Source organism: Protopterus annectens, chromosome 3.part1 (genome assembly GCF_019279795.1).
Source record: "Protopterus annectens isolate FY-2018-M chromosome 3.part1, PAN1.0, whole genome shotgun sequence".
Lineage (NCBI taxonomy): Eukaryota > Metazoa > Chordata > Ceratodontiformes > Protopteridae > Protopterus > Protopterus annectens.
Window position 1 is genome coordinate 1,875,145,498 of NC_056732.1, and position 18,865 is coordinate 1,875,164,362.

General features: G+C 40.5%; 1 protein-coding gene across 6 annotated transcripts in view; it reads left to right on the forward strand.

Moving 5' to 3' along the window:
* The window catches only part of PITPNM2 (phosphatidylinositol transfer protein membrane associated 2), a 3,395,372-nt gene that overhangs the window by 764,361 nt on the left and 2,612,146 nt on the right, over positions 1-18,865 (forward strand). The window lies entirely within an intron of this gene.

Sequence of the window (18,865 nt, forward strand, 5' to 3'; positions counted from 1 at the left end):
ATTCCACCAGGGCTGCATCTACTTCTACAGCTTTTCTCAGAGTTGTTCCTATCAGGAACATCGTAGAAGCTGCTACCTGGAGTTCTGTACATACCTTCACCAATCATTACCATTTGCCAATTTTTTTCTAAATCCAGAGCTGGTTTTGCCACTGCAGTCTTACAGGGCCTAATAGCTGGTCCTAATGCTATCTGATTACCTCCCCCCTTCCTTAGCTTTGGGAATCTCCCCAAATGTAGTGACTGCAATAGTGAAACACAAAGAACATAGTACAGTTGGTACATAAATGTAGATGTTCGAGGGTATTCACTGTTGCAGTCCTGGTTACCCTCCCTCCAGCCCCCTGCTCTTCTATTGACTATACCTCTATTCCTGCTTACTGTAGTTAAGCTTTCTGGTGTATTTTCTTTTTGTTGGAGGTGTAACCTTCTATATAATTGCTTCCCCATTATGGGAGCACCTGACATCTAGTGAAAGAAAAACTGATGTAATGGCGTTGGCTGCATGCTTTATACCCCTGACTACATGACGTCATGGAAGATGAGACAGCAACTGACGCAGGACCCAAGACTTTGATAATCAGGCCAGCTGAGGGCTACCTGCAAGCAGATAGTCCAAATGTAATGACTGCAACAGTGAATACACTCGAACATCTACATTTATGGTAAGTGTACACAACTGTACTTTCGTGAGGTCCATGATGGCTCCCCCTTTGTGGAGTGGGATAACTATTGCTGTGCACAATTCAGTGGGCACAAAGCCTGAGGTGAAGCTATGATTGAACATGGTACTTAGGTGGGGTGCCAGTTCATTCTGTAGTTAGTGTAGAACGCAGCCTGGGATGTTGTCAGGTCTCATGGATGCTGTGTTCTTGGCTATGGACAGTGTGTTTTTTACCTGTGCAGCTGTGATTACAGGAACTTTGCATTCTTCCAGTATAGAGATGGGCCCTTTAGGGGATGAGAGGGGGGTATAGTTAGCACTAATCGTATCTGCCAGGATGTTAGCAATATCAGTTTGTTCTGTATATTTAGTGCCATTGTGCTGTAACTCAGAGCAGATCTGAGTGTTGCCATTGAGATTCTTGACATAGCTATAGAATGCTTTGTGGTTATCTTCAGAATCAGTGGCAATTTTGTTTTCGTAACTAGCTTTGGAGTATTTTATGAGGGATCTCAGCTTCTTCTTGAGGCTGACCAGGGAGTTCCTCCAATCATAGGAATTTACTCTTTTTTGCAACAGTTTCTTTCTTCTGTTAGAGTTTGTTTATGGCAGGAGAGCACCAGATTGGATTCCTTTTTTTTGGAGGATAGCTTCTTGGTTCTGTTAGGGATAGCACATTCCATGCACTTATGTAAGTGCTTATAAGGTGCTTTTATGTAGGATTCAGCAGTCATATCTCTATTGTCCGTCACATGGGTGTCATGACGTTTGCCACTTCTGTCTTAAGAAGCGTGAAGTTGGCTTTGGAGAATTTTTTTACGGTGGTTTCCCTAATGGGGGGTGGGATGTGGATGTCTAGGGTGATTAGCTTGTGGTCGGATATGATCAATGAGGAATTGACCTCTGGTGTGGAACACCAATTGCCCATTTTGGTAATGACTAGGTCTAGGATATTGCTGCCCCTGGTGGGGGTGTGGATACATTGATCCAAGGTGTTGGAATTTATGAATTCCAGAAAACGTTGAGCACAAGAGTCGGTACATGAGTAGTTTTCCCAGTTAATGGTGGGGTAGTTGAAATCACCCATTATTAGCATGTTAGGTTATACCCTAATATTTTCCAGTGTATCAAGAAATAAGGAGTGGGAATCCTGGGGTATGTTGGGGGATCTGATTGCGGTCTTGCCCAGAGTTAGTTGCACTTGGATAATCTCGGATACATTATGCTGAGCAACTAGCCTGGAGGTGTGGTTCAGTCATCCAAACCACACCACACATTCAGACATAATTTATCCAAATAGTGATAGAGTGTTCTGGAAAAAGATTTTCTAGGGTAGGGGCAGGATTAGAGTTAGAGTCAGCACGGTTCAGTAAGGCAGACAGAGAGGCTTCACTTTTGTTGTATGATGTATGGTGTATTTGCACTGTTGTTAATTTATTTGCTGTATTATGTACATTTCTTATCTGGAGCCTGAGTCATGGCTGAAAAGGGTCAATTGGCTAGTGTAGAAATTTCAAATAAATAAACAAACAAATGAATGGCACTGAAATGTCTAAGAGGCGAGCTGAGGAGAGCAGGATGAAGAAACATTTACACTCCTGCACGACCATGAGTTGGTGTCTACAGGGAAGAAAGCCACTGCTATTGGAATTTTAGGCCACAGTTAATGCAGGTAAATTTGGATATAACCCCAGACGTTATGTACTATTGTAATGACTAGTAATCGACTGGTAGGAATATTGTTCTTGCCCACAGTTGTATTTTCTACGTCTTTGCATTTAAGACTTCATCAGCTGCATTAATAAATGGACAGATCTGTATAAGGCCTCCACGCACTAAAGGTTTATAGACATATTTGTGCAATGTAACACCATATCCTGAATAGAGGAATCAGTATGATTAATTTAGCACATACTTCAGTTTGGTAAACACATTTTTTAGGTTTACTTTTCTGTATTAAAAAACATGGCTACATCTTCAGTGAATTGTAAAAGATGTTAGTTTCATTATGAATATATGTATGTGTATATATATATATATATATATATATATATATATATATATATATACACAATGCAATTTAGTCATAGGAATTTTATGTAAGATGATACTAAAATGTCGAGTATTTTATTTGTGCTAGTCATGACGAGGAAACATTTGTAGTAGCTCATATTTCTAAGTTTCATTTTAATCTGTTGAATCTTGTGATGTTTGTAATATGTAAAAACAAAGAATAAATTATATTTAATACATACAATATAATCAAATGGATGACATTAGTACACGTTAACTACCATGTAAGAGAATGCTTCACATTTGCTGTTAGCCTAAACATCAAGGGGGACACCTGCATTTTTTTATTTTATTTATTTTATTTTTTAAAGTTCTGTGACAGCAATAAACAGAACCTCTAAAATAGGACATCCTTAAACGTTTCCCATTAAGTTCAGGATGGATATCTGCATTTTTAAGTTTGTTCACACATAAGCCATGTATATTATCAAACTTTTAAGTGTATGACAGTTTAGAGAAAGCTATATCATTACAAAGTTCTGAAAGTAAAACACTTCTCATGTTAGAAGCTTAACTCTTTTGCTGTTGCGGTCAGGGTTAAACCTTTAGACAAAGCATCCAAAACAATTTCACCATTAGCTTATTTCTTATGTCTGTAATAATAAGCTCAGTGTAATCTCCGGTGATATGAGTAGGTAATAAGCCTGCTTTTTTTACTTTGTGTTCTGCACTAATCAGGGCGCACCCTGCTGAATAACCAAGACCCCCAGCTACTGTGAATTTGCTGATTTTCGCTCCCTAAGCTCCAGATAAAACTAAATGTATGTTCAAGTCATAGTGGTATCTCTCCTGTTTATTCACTGTTTTTATCCCCAGGCTACTACCACACATCAACGGTTCTAGCTAGTTCCCATCTGGTGCCTGTTTTCTCTGTGTCTCCATAGATACTTTCTTCCCCCACCTTAATCCCACAGTCTTTTTATTCTCCTGTGACTGAATAGTAAAGTGATTTAAAACAAATCCATAATGCCAATTATACAGGCTTACTGATTGTTTCTGTGGCCTTTCTTGCAGCTGCGACTGTCAAGGTGCTGCCCCACTCCATTCGCCCTCGCTATGCTTGGGTTCACTCTGCTCCTCTACCCTAACCCATTCCCATCCACCCCTGAGCAATTACATTTATAGTAACAGTAACTGTCCCATCCACCCCTGAGCAATTACATTTATAGTAACAGTAACTGTCCCATCCACCCCTGAACAATTACATTTATAGTAACAGTAACTGTCCCATCCACCCCTGAACAATTACATTTATAGTAACAGTAACTGTCCCATCCACCCCTGAACAATTACATTTATAGTAACAGTAACTGTCCCATCCACCCCTGAACAATTACATTTATAGTAACAGTAACTGTCCCATCCACCCTGAACAATTACATTTATAGTAACAGTAACTGTCCCATCCACCCCTGAACAATTACATTTATAGTAACAGTAACTGTCCCATCCACCCCTGAGCAATTACATTTATAGTAACAGTAACTGTCCCATCCACCCCTGAGCAATTACATTTATAGTAACAGTAACTGTCCCATCCACCCCTGAGCAATTACATTTATAGTAACAGTAACTGTCCCATCCACCCCTGAGCAATTACATTTATAGTAACAGTAACTGTCCCATCCACCCCTGAACAATTACATTTATAGTAACAGTAACTGTCCCATCCACCCCTGAACAATTACATTTATAGTAACAGTAACTGTCCCATCCACCCCTGAACAATTACATTTATAGTAACAGTAACTGTCCCATCCACCCCTGAACAATTACATTTATAGTAACAGTAACTGTCCCATCCACCCTGAACAATTACATTTATAGTAACAGTAACTGTCCCATCCACCCCTGAACAATTACATTTATAGTAACAGTAACTGTCCCATCCACCCTGAACAATTACATTTATAGTAACAGTAACTGTCCCATCCACCCTGAACAATTACATTTATAGTAACAGTAACTGTCCCATCCACCCCTGAACAATTACATTTATAGTAACAGTAACTGTCCCATCCACCCCTGAACAATTACATTTATAGTAACAGTAACTGTCCCATCCACCCCTGAACAATTACATTTATAGTAACAGTAACTGTCCCATCCACCCTGAACAATTACATTTATAGTAACAGTAACTGTCCCATCCACCCCTGAACAATTACATTTATAGTAACAGTAACTGTCCCATCCACCCTGAACAATTACATTTATAGTAACAGTAACTGTCCCATCCACCCCTGAACAATTACATTTATAGTAACAGTAACTGTCCCATCCACCCCTGAACAATTACATTTATAGTAACAGTAACTGTCCCATCCACCCCTGAACAATTACATTTATAGTAACAGTAACTGTCCCATCCACCCCTGAACAATTACATTTATAGTAACAGTAACTGTCCCATCCACCCCTGAACAATTACATTTATAGTAACAGTAACTGTCCCATCCACCCCTGAGCAATTACATTTATAGTAACAGTAACTGTCCCATCCACCCCTGAGCAATTACATTTATAGTAACAGTAACTGTTCCCATCCACCCCTGAGCAATTACATTTATAGTAACAGTAACTGTCCCATCCACCCCTGAGCAATTACATTTATAGTAACAGTAACTGTCCCATCCACCCCTGAGCAATTACATTTATAGTAACAGTAACTGTCCCATCCACCCTGAGCAATTACATTTATAGTAACAGTAACTGTCCCATCCACCCTGAGCAATTACATTTATAGTAACAGTAACTGACCCATCCACCCCTGAGCAATTACATTTATAGTAACAGTAACTGTCCCATCCACCGCTGAGCAATTACATTTATAGTAACAGTAACTGTCCCATCCACCCCTGAGCAATTACATTTATAGTAACAGTAACTGTCCCATCCACCCCTGAGCAATTACATTTATAGTAACAGTAACTGTCCCATCCACCCCTGAGCAATTACATTTATAGTAACAGTAACTGTCCCATCCACCCCTGAGCAATTACATTTATAGTAACAGTAACTGTCCCATCCACCCCTGAGCAATTACATTTATAGTAACAGTAACTGTCCCATCCACCCCTGAGCAATTACATTTATAGTAACAGTAACTGTTCCCTGTCATCACCACCATCCAATAAAGTCATGCCTACTTAATCTCGATCCTTCATACATCAACATCATGGCTATTTCCATATTCTCCTGTAGGTGTCTTCTAAACACAGAACACCCTAGAACACACTTCAACTCCATTATTATATTTTATATTATCCTTTAATCTCTTTTCTCTACTCTATTAAATGTACTTCCACCCCCACATTCTCTGCATTATGCTTTCCCCCTCTTAGCACATTATCCTCTTAATATCACTAATCCCCTTACTATGTTTACTATTACAAGCCATCTCCTTCAAGCGTACACTAATAGCAACACCAATAAAAACATCCCACCCAGACCTTACCTCTGCACATCCACATAAATTGCATCCTCCTGAATTGATCATAGCTCTCTCTCTCTCAATATATATATATATATATATATATATATATATATATATATAAAAAAAAATTTTCATCTGCTTTTACTGTACTTGTGTTTTTACCTACTTCTTTTTACTTTTGCATCATCTTAAAATACTCAATTGTATTTATTACTGCTTGGTGTAACTCATTCTAAGCCTTTTGGTTTAAACACTTGGGCTTCGGACCAGTTAGTTGTTTTGCACTGAGAGGGTTTGTGGTCTGCACTGTTGTGGCAGAACAGGTAGCTTACATCCTTCTAGGTTGAGAACTGCTGATTGAGGGCTCAGTGTCTGTTATTCTAAAAGTGTATTAATTCTGGTTTAAGCACTTGGGCTTTCAAGCCAGTTATTTTACATTAAGAGGGTTCGTGGTCTGCACTCTTGTGGGAGGAGAGGCTGGACTCTGCCCTTCTGAGCTGGGAATTTCTGGTTAAAGGCTTATAGTGCATGCATATCTGAACTGTTTCTTACTGAAGTTGGTGTGCCTTGTTTGCTGTGGCATAGACTGGATTCGGGCCTGCTGGATCTAGCTTTGTTTGTGTAACTTGAGCACTAATCCAGACATTCTCTAAAGTATTCAATGGTATTTATTACTGCTTGGTTGTAACTTGATTAAAGTGTAGCTATCATTCAAGTCTTTTGGATTAAGCACTTGGGCTTCAGACCAGTTGTTTTACATTAGGAAGGTTTGTGGCAAGCACTGTGGTGGCAGGACAGGTAGCTTTCATCCTTCTAAGTTGGGAACTGCTGATTGAGAGCCCAGTGTCCAAGTGTATTAGTTCTGGTTTAGGCACTTGGGCTTCAGGCCAGTTATTTTACATTAAGAAGGTTCGTGGTCTGCACTCTTGTGGGAGAAGAGGCTGGACTCTGCCCTTCTGAGCTGGGAATTTCTGGTTAAAGGTTTATAGTGCCTGAATATTTGAACTGTATCTTACTGAAATTGGTTCACCTTGTTTGCTCTAGCATAGACTAGATCCAGGCCTGCTGAATCTAGCTTTGTTTATATGCTTGTTGTTTGTTTGCTTATTATTCCCTGGAAGCTAATTCCACCTAATACGCAACTTCTCAGCGCTTCTGTGGATCACTAGTGATATCTGCATTGCTTACTGTACTTATTTCCTTGTTTCACTTGAAAGAAAGTTACTGTTTGTCATTTATGCATTTAGTTACTTGTAACACATTGCACTCAAGTTACCTGGCACTTGCTCACTAAAGCAATTATATAAGTCAGCACTAAAAATTAAAAGCACTACACCCTCACTCCCCACTGGCCCTTGTTTTCAATTAAGGAATTCCCAATATTATTCTAGCATGTCCGAAGGTCAGTTGTCAATCTTCTCTCCGGTCCAGCTGGTGAATCTGGGAATCTTGAGGCAATGTTATAACTGCCTCATGTACACAGACAACCCTCTCCTCCTCCCACATAACACAAATACTTGCGAGAGATGCAGCTATTTAACCAAACTGGAGGCTGAGCTCTCTCAATTCAGGACTGGCAAGACCAGACAGGATGAGAAGGCAACTACACACACCACAAAACCAGCCTCACATAATGCTACCACTCCACTGAATCAAACACATAAACACACAAAGACATACTCGGAGGCTCTGAGTAAAAATTTACCTAAACAGCAGAGGCCTCCAAAGCAGACACCCAAACAACTGCTACCTCAAGACACCCCACAAGCAACACATAAACCACAAAAGCAGTGTGCAAAGCAGTCACAGCCCTTAAGGCCAAATACAACACCAAACATACTTGTCATAGGTGACTCCATAGTCAGACACACTGACGTCCCACTCACCAGGCTGAACAAGGAGAGGGTCACAGTAAGCTGTCTATCGGGCACTAGAATCCGCCACATAACACAAGCACTCGGGTCACTCCACGGCAAGTACAAATATGACACAGTCATTGTCCATGCTGGTGTGAACGACCTGAGACGTACCTCCCTGGACTACATGAAAAGAGACATAGAGGAGCTCTCTGATTATGTAGCCCAGGCAGGTATGACCCTAACCCTGAGCAGTATCCTTCCTTCACCAAGAATGATGCCACAATATAGAGACAAGATGATCAGCTTTAACAATTGGCTTAATGTCTGGTGTCATTCAAAGGGGATCCAGTGTCTGTCTGCCTGGGATGACATGCTTGACAAGCCACGCTGCTTCAAGGGACGGCTTGCACCTGTCACCCTGGGATTCCGGATATTGGCTAAGGCTCTTGCCACCCCCATAGTGCTTTTTTAGGCAAGGCTCAAATTCTAAACCTACCACCCTAGAAAACAAAATGGGAAGAAACTGAGGGTAATGCTGCTCAATGCCAGAAGTCTAAATCTCAAAATGCACGCACTCGAGGCCCTTCTCAGTATGGAGAACATCGATGTCTGTGCTGTAACTGAAACCTGGTTCAAGGCTCCTGAGAGCACCCGGCACTATTAGGTTTTACCTCATATCATGCGTTCCGGCCCCAAAACCTGGACCACACCACAAAAGGAGGGTGTATCCATATTCATAAAGGATACCCACACCTCCAGGTTGGTGGCAACGCATAAGCTCGGAAACCATCCAGGTGCAACTAACCATAGGCAAAACTGCTCTACAAATTGTAGCATGCTACAGGCCACCCTCTCAAACTCAGGAACCCCACACAGCCTTCCTGAAGACACTGGAGGGTATAAATGTATCTCCAAACACCATCATATTGGGTGACTTCAACTACCCGAATATAGACTGGGAACATTACTCAAGCCCTAACTTTCTAGCCCAACGGTTCCTGGAGTTCATAAATTCAAATGCCATGGAACAGCTAGTCACTGTTCCCACGAGAGGAGAAAATATACTAGATCTCATTGTCACAAACATGGGGACAAAATGCTCCACACCGAAGTATATCCCTCATTGGTGAGATCTGATCATAAACTAATCTCACTGGAAATCCACATCCCGCCCCACCCCAAACAAAAAAGACCATAGTGAAGAACTTCTCTAAAGCAAACTTCACACTACTCAAGACTGGTGTGGTATCCTTCAAGGCCCCAGAGCCAGTGGAAACCACAACCCAAGCTATGGAAGCCCTTACAAATGCCTTCTATGAACACCTCCAGGACTGCATGGATCAGGCAATCCCAAATAAAACCAAGACTCTTTCCACAAAGGGCAAATGTCCAGTCTGGTGGACCCCAGCCATTAACAAACTTTACAATAAGAGGAGAAAGCTATTACATGATAGAACAAAATCCATAAAAGGGAAGTCACCCTGATCATTATTAGTAAAAAATACGAGCACTCATAAAATCAACTAAGGCCAATTTTGAGAGAAAAATTGCCATGGATTCAAAGGACAATCATAAGGCCTTTTTCAGCTATGTTAGGAACCTGGGTGGAAACTCCCAGATATGCTCAGAATTAGTCCAAAATGATACAAAAATCACTGAACCCACAGACATTGCCAACATACTGGCAGACAGGTTCAGTGCAAACTTCACCCCTCTCCCCTAAAGGAGAGATAACTATCCCAGCCGAGTGTAGCCTCCCGGACATCTCAAATGCGCAGGTGAAAGCTGCTCTCTAAAGCTAAAAACACAGCATCAATGGGACCGGATGGTGTCCCCAGCTGTGTGCTACACGAGCTAAATGAGGAATTAAACCCGCACATAAGGCAGCTGTTTAATCTCAGCCTTACCACAGGATACGTGCCCAAGGAATGGCGTACAGCAACTGTTGTCCCACTCCACAAAGGCGGCGCCTCTACGGACCCTGGTAATTACCGCCCCATAAGCTTAACAAGTCTAGTCTGCAAAGCTATGGAGAGGGTCATAATGGAGCTCATAAACAAAGATATAGGGGACTTGCAGACATTGGACCCGACCCAGTTTGGCTTTGTCAAGGGAAGATCATGCCTTTTGAACTTGGTCGACTTCTTCGAAACAGTCACCAAGGCCATTGATGAGGGAAAGGCAGTCCATACAGCCTACCTTAACCTTGCAAAGGCTTTCGACACAATACCCCACTCGGTATTGTAGAAAAACTTACCAGCTTAAATGTAAACCCATATGTCACAAGATGGGTTGCAAACTGGCTTAAGGACAGAACCCACAGGGTTAGAGTTGCTGGCGCTGTGTCAGACTCCAAGCCGGTCACAAGTGGTGTCCCACAGGGCTCGGTCCTTGGCCCCTATTGTTTGGCATCTACTTCTCAGAAGTACAGGCCAACATAGGAGGACTTTGGCTGACAAAGTTTGCAGACGACTGCAAACTGGGCGCCATAGTGGAAAGTGCATCAGACATGGATATCCTTCAGAAGGGACTCACGGAAACAGATAGCTGGTGCCAGAGCCATGGCCTGAAGTTAAACGCCAAAAAATGTATAGTCATACCCTTCGGGAAAAACAAGGTAACCCCAAGCTACCATATAGGTGGCAATCCACTAAGCACAGAAGAGGTTATCAGGGACCTGGGGACCAAGGTTGACAATGGCCTTTCTTTTGACACTCACATTGCTAAAGTGGTTAGAAAGACCTTCTACATTGCCCACCTGATCATGAAGGGATTCACATCCAGATCTAGTGAGGTTATTGTTCCCCTGTACTCCTCACTTATCAGACCAATGATCGAGTACAATGCCCCATTCGGGATGTATCTCACCCGACATCTGCAGCAATTGGAGAGACCCCAAAAGTTCCTCACCAAAAGGATAAAGGGACTCCAAAATCTGTCATATGCTGCCAGATTGAAGAAACTCCAGCTCTATTCAGTCGCAGACCGTCTGCTCAGAGGTGACATGTGCCTGACATACAAGGCCATGTCCAACCCGGAATTAATGGACATGCTCCACCTCAAAAAATCCAAATCCACCAAAACCACTAGAGCAAACGACTTAAACCTTAGCACGGATATAAATAGGGCGTGCTGGAGGGATAGATTTATCACTCAGAGACTCCCTATGCTGTGGAATAAAATCCCGGTCCATGTGAGGCAGAGCACCTCGCTGACTCTGTTCAAGAGAAATCTAGACCTGTGGATGGGAGATCGTAGGTTTACCCCGGGAATCATCTCTGTGTCACTGCTGGACAGAGGCACAACAAACTAATGGGCACAGTATTTTTTCATATAAGGGGTGGCGTAAGCCACAAAAATTTGGGCTAGGCTTATAAATGCCTTAGGGCAGATAGCCTAGTATAAACCTATGAACCTATGAACCTATATATATATATATATATATATATATATATATATATATATATGTGGAGTCACTTTATAATCTCGAAATACTGAAATATCGAATTTCACTATCTCGAGACTATAAAGCCGAAAAATCAGAATATCGAAACCCCAAAATTGCAAAATTCAAAACCACAACTTTTAAACACACCCTACACCACACAAACACACATACACCTTCCTCCCCACACTACAACAAAAAAAAAAACAAAACACACAAACAAAACAACATGCATACAAACACCTACTCTACATATAAGCAGAAGGGCAAGCCCCCCTGCACCCCCTTTGTGGGGGCCTGCGTCCCCCACACCCCTACTACTGTTATATACCAACTCTGAGGTCACAATAAAAATGACACAGACATGAAACCCACCACTACACAATCTACATTCCCCTCACACAAACAGCCATCACATATATACAAACACCACCATTCTCAACACTTACACACTCACACTCTTATACACATACCTTAACCTACATCCACAACTTCCCAACACACTAACATACAATAAAATCCCTACCCAAAACCCTTAAAATATAAACAATTACCTGAATTTCCACCTATTCAGTAATGCAGCGCACCACCATAACCACTGATTTGAGATTTCCAGATTCGGTTATGTGGTCTTTCGCGGAACTGGGTTTCACCATTATAGTCTTGAGATACTGAAATTTTATATTTCAGTATTTCGAGATTATAAAGTGAACCCATACATAAATATATATATATATATATATATATATATATATATATATATATATATATATATACTACACAATCTCAAAATACTGAAATGTCGAATTTCAGTATTTCGATACTGAATAGTCAAAAACCCATAAACCTGAAAATCCAAAACCTTAAATAGCACAATTGTGACCATTCACACACACACGCAAACCAGCACATAAGCACACACACATACACCAACCTAATTACACTTAAACAAACAAAACAGCACACACAAACACAACATAACACACAAACACACCTACCCTACCTATAAGCAGGGGGGGCAAGCCCCCATGCACCCACTATGTGGGGGACTGTGCCCCCCACACCCCCTACTTATATATTCTAACTCTGAGGTCTCACTAAACACACAAACACAGAAAAAACACCACTACATACACTCACACACACTCAAATCCCTACCCAATACCATTACACAAACACCACTTACCTGAAACTAAAGATAAATCCACAAACTGCACCACATGTCACGAACGCGACACCACAATAGCGGATTTGACATTTCCGCATTCGACATAGTGTAGTTTTGCGTAACTTTCCACTATTCAGTCTCAACGTACTGAAATTCAACATTTCAGTACATCGAGATTGTCTAGTGAATCTACATATAATTAAAATCTAAATTAACAACACACAAACTATCCAAGTACACTAACAAGGCCAGCTTTCTTTACAATCTCATAACTCACCTTCCCAAACTTTCCCAATTTGGAGATATTCACCCCAACCCTGGCCCTACGCAATCAGCCACCTCCCATTAGTCATCTCCTGCAAAAAGTTATTACTAATTACACTAAACATATGCACATATGTAACAAAATAACAGACTTTCACTCATGGATAACACTCCACTCCCCAGATATAGTAGCAGTTTCTGAGACCTGGCTAAAGCCACACATCCAAGATTGTGAAATTGTCCCTCCTGGATATAATATTCTGAGAAATGACAGAACCTATAAAAAACCTAGAGGTGTAGCATTAATCTATCATACTAACTTATCAATTATCCCCCCTTTCCAAATGTGTGGCATCCTTTGATACCGCAGAAATACTCTTAGCATCCATGCATATAAATAACATTCAACAACTATGTGTTGGAGTAATTTATATACACCCTGACCAAAACATTCCAATTCTCAAAGATTTTCTCTCTCCTAGACTTCTGAGAATATCACATACAAAGCTATTATCATAGGTGACAGAAACATGAACTAGCAAAATATGATCTCCACTCCACCAAAAAAAAGCATATACCTTCACGGATTTACACAACTTATCACTAGCCCTACAAGAATGCAAAATAACAACCAATTAGGTCCTACTTTAGATTGGATTCTAATAAATGAGCCCCTTAAATACTCTTCCAAATGTCCTAAGTGAGCACTCACCAGCTTACATCTACAGAACTCCTCCTCAAGTGCCTAAATCCCACACCTATAAAACATCAAGAAACTTAACCAAATTCAACCAAAAACTATTTCATAGAATCCTAAAAGCCATAAACTGGACCCCATTGAAAACATTACCAGTGGACAATGCCTTAAGTCATTTCAACAAAATTCTCTTAGATACCCTCAACAGGTTAGATCCTCCATGAGCCAAAAGGATAAAAATAAACCAAGCACCTTGGTTTACAAACTCCACTAAACAAATATTATTAACGTGAGATTGAGCCTGGAAAGACTGTCAAAAAGATGAAAATGAAACCAACCAACTAATATACAAGCAGCTATGTAACAAGGCAAAAACATATATAGTTATTCTGACAAAAAAATATATATATACTTTTCTGAGCAATTAACCTGCCAAACCAGCAACCCTAGAAAATTGTGGAAATCTATTTCAGGTCTCTTAATCCAGGGACACCTCAAAGTCCATCACCAGCCCCAGATAAAGAGCCAAGTCAAATAGCTGACATGTTTAACTCCCACTTTATCGAAAGCATACTAAAACTTGTAAACCTTTCCACACATAATTACAGCTCCAATCACATGGAAAATTTAACTCAAACAGACTCTGACAATAGCTACCCCAATAGAAATACCTCCACCCTCTCCACTAGACCTATACAGATAGGCCAACAGCAACCACTTTCTCTCTACAAACTGTACCTACTTTGCTTATACACAAACTTCTTACCAAACTAAAACCTTGCTCCCTCTTTGCTGACAATACTCCATCAGGATACCTAAAGCTTGCTGCAGAAGTAATAGCTTAATCAGTTAGTATAGTGGTCAATAGTTCCATCTGTGAATCCAGCATCCCCAAGCTCTGGAGAAAATCTGTTATCATTTCCTTACACAAAGGTGGAAAAAACTGAATTATCAACCCATCTCTAGTCTCTCCCATTTCTGAATTACTTGAAACGTGGATACAATTACAACTAATAACATTTCTCATACACAACAATCTTGTTTCTCCTACCCAACACAGTTTCCAACCAGCACATAGCACCATCACAGCGCTGCTGTCCATTACAGATACTGTGAACAAAGCTATGGACACAGGCCAGTTAACGTCAGTAATCCTACTTGACCTATAAAAGGCCTTTGATACAGTGTCACATCATAAACTTTTATAACAACTTAGTATACTAGGATGCTCTCAAACTACCCCAAAACAGTTCTTTAATTATTTAACCAACAGGTAACAATGTGTTAAGTGGCAAACTAGTCTGAATACTAGGTGAACAGTATTGGAGTTCCCAAGGATCCATTCTTGGACCCTTGCTCTTCGATATAATTCATTAACAACCTTCATACTGCCTCCCTTCAAAGCACACCCATCCAATATGCTGATGATTCTACCATTATCTCTTCTTCCAATAACCCTCAATAGCTCTTAAAAATTACACAAGATGCATTCACCTCTAACAAAACCTGGCTAAATGATGCACAACTACTACCAAACCCAAATAAAACTAAGCTGCTAGTGCCCTCACCAAAGCCATCCACATATGAGTTGAAAATTTACTCACAGAATAAAACTCAAATTGAGTTAGTGACTCAGACAAAACTACTAGGTATCACTATAGACAATAAACTTACCTTCGGACAACATACACTTAAAACAATAAAAAAACACACACACACATCAAACTTGGTAAATTATACACACACACAAACAGTTTGTGGATGCATCAACCAAAACAACATGTGCAAATACCCTCCTACTCCCTTCCCTCCATTATAGGGCCTCTATACTCACTAACCTCCACACATCCCTAAAGAACAATTGACAGTCATGTTCCCACAAAACTGCCAAATGTGCAACTGGTGTACACAATTGCACACACCATTGCCATGCCCTTAAAAAACTAACCCGGCTAGAGTTCCTCCCACTACCTGAATTTTGTGGAACTATCTCTCACTCAGAAAATAATGTACAAACCTGATAGCCACCTCACCTTAAAGCCTATCTTACAGGCTTACACCCGACCCAGAAATCTCTGTTCTACTAACAAACTACTGCAAAAAGTACATAGACCTACTAAAAGAGCTAGGCACAGCCTCTACGCCTATGCCTTAGCAAAACTTTGGAATGCGCTACCTCCAGACAGTACTGCCATTGAATCCTTTAAGACCTATAAGCTTGCACTGGAAGGTCACTACCTCAACTGTCACATCTAGCCATGCTCCTAAGCAAGAACAATAACACTTAAAATCGCTCCAGTCCCCTCCCATCCCTCCTTCTCTCTTCACATTTGTTTTAAACTGTCATCTGGCAACTATTCAATTGTCTATCTTTCCAAACCTACTGTCAGAACCTCTTCCTATCCTTCATCACACTGCCTTCTTCTTACACGACCCTCATTATACATCTCTTCTATACGTGGCCGAATCTTCTGCTCTCCCTAACATTTTACACTTTCTAATCTCCATTATATATACTTACAATGTCAATATGCTGTTTTGCACAACTTCTCTCCCTACATTTCAAGTCAAAACCAAACAGATTTTGCTGAAAGACACTGCAATAATGTACAACAAACTGTAATTTAATTATATGTAAACCACATTAGACCTTATATATGTAAGTTTTTAGCAATATTGTATAACATATTTGTCTGTATCCATTCTGGAAATGTATGGTAATTTCCTGTATAATTTTAGAATTGTATAATCTCTGAATTAACTATACTTGCACTATTTGGAGCTTTTCTCCCTGGGACTCCACTGAAAATGGGTTCCTGACTCAGTCAGACTTTCCCGGTCACAAAATGTCAATCAATCAATCAAATAAATAAGACAATCATCTGCTTATCTAGAAGAAATGCGTAGTGAAAAAACACTTTTACAGAAACTTTACTAAGAGAGTGTGAAAGAGCAGTCAGGTGTCAAAGTTTCATTTAGTTTTCCAATTAATATTGTTTTTAATCCTTGTGATCCTTGTTAGTATCAAAAAAGCAGGAAGATGTCCAATTATTATTGTGAGGAATTATGCAAACTCGAGCAAATAAAATTCAATTGATTGAACAAATGATTTCTATGACTCAATTGGGATGTCATCCACTCTTGTAGCTTTAATATTTGAAGATGACTGCATTATTCATTTAATTTTTGAATTAATGGAATTGCATTATCTTTCAATCCTTTTTCCATTTAATTAAGCATACATTTTAATATTACTATTTGACTTCCCTCCTCTAGGCCATTAATCAAGGAGCATCATTCTTCACCACTGACACCGGTGGGGACCGTCTACTTACAATAAACCTAGAAACATGCAGTATTTTTCAGATGCAACTCTCTGCACCAAGCACAGTTTCCCTTAAGAGCACACTCCAGTCCTGAGTTTTCCTCTTCAGGCCCCAAATAAGACTTTGCCTTTCTCTCTGCATAAATCAGTGCTCTGTGTCCTATTCCAAGTAGCTAACACAAACACACTCTTTGAGATTTGATTTACACACACACACACACACACACACACACACACACACACACACACACACACACACACACACACACACACACCTGGGAAAGGCTGGCACAGATTTGCCCGCTATACCACCTTTATCCAGACTATAAGGTAGATTCCCTGCCACCAGCCAGCTACTTTTAAGGCTCTTACCAGGGTACCAAATTACTCTTAGTAAAATTCATACTTATACAAGTGGTAATGTTTGACCAAGGAGCAAGGCTTTCAGGAGCATGAAATCACAGTGCCACCAAATAAATGCAATTACTCACAAAGGTTAAAAATATCTTCTAGAAGGCTAGCCACAATGAAGGGTTTAGATATATTTATTAATCATCATCTTCTTTCGGCTGTTCCCGTTAGAGGTCGCCACAGCGGATCACCTGTTTCCATTTCTTCCTGTCCTCTGCATCTTGCTCTGTCACACCAACCACCTGCATGTCCTCTCTCACCACATCCATAAACCTTATCTTAGGCCTTCCTCTTTTCCTGTTACCTGGTAGCTTCATCCTTAGCATCTTTTTCCCAATATACTCAGCATCCCTCCTCAGTACATGTCCAAACCAATGTAATCTTGCTTCTCTGGCTTTGTTTCCAAACCTTCCAACCTGGGCTGACCCTCTAATATACTTATTCCTAATCCTGTCCACCCTCGTCACACCCAGTGCAAATCTTAACATCTTTAACTCTGCCACATCCAGCTCAAACTCCTTCCTTTTTATCAATGTCACTGTCTTCAACCCATAAAACATAGCTGGTCTCACTACCCTCTTGTAGACATTCCCTTTCACTCTTACAGGTACTCGTCTGTCACAAATGACTGATATATTTATTAATAAATACTAAAATAGAAAACATGAAAATACTGAATCTCTAGTTACAATAAACACCAGAGTTTCAATTCAAAGGAAATATAAAAAAAAATAACACAGATGGAAAGACTCGGACAGATACAAAAAAAACAGTATTTAACTAATCTCACTATATTTACTAACAAACTGAAAAATTACTGTTCCCTAGTTAAGTTACTTACAAAAGCAAGCCAAGATGAAGTAGATGAGTGTCTTTGTTGTCGGTTCCAAATAACTGGTGAAACTGTAACCATTGCCTTCTGTCACATGTCTTACTAGTATCTAAATATAATTTCAGTGCTGGCTATAGAATGACATCACATCACACCTGATTCTGTAGTTCCCACACTACCCCCCTGACTACAAACTGAATAAGGCATAGGTGTGTCACAGTACACACCTAGAGATTTGCTAAGGCATCTGGGGACTGTCAAATAATTCAATTACTTTCATCCTTCTGCAGAGATTAAGCAGCCATTCTCTGGCACCCCATGGTAGCAATTAGCTCACCCTAAGGACAATAAGAGCAGGAAAATGTAATGCTACGAACCAGGACCAAAATTCTTGCTTAGGATCATGAACGTTGGGTTCTGTGTTATGATTCCTGCCTAGAATCATGAGCGTCGAGGTCTGTGTTCTTACTCTTGCCTAGAATCATGAGCATTGGGGTCAGTGTTCCGATTCTTGCATAGGATCATAAACGTTGGAGTCTGTGTTCCAATTCTTGCCTAGGATCATGAGTGTAGGGGTGTGTTATGATTCCTGCCTAGGATCATGAGCGTTGGGGTCTGTGTTCCGATTCATGCCTAGAATCATGACCATTGGCGTCTGTGTTCTGATCCTTGCCTAGGATCATGAGCATTGG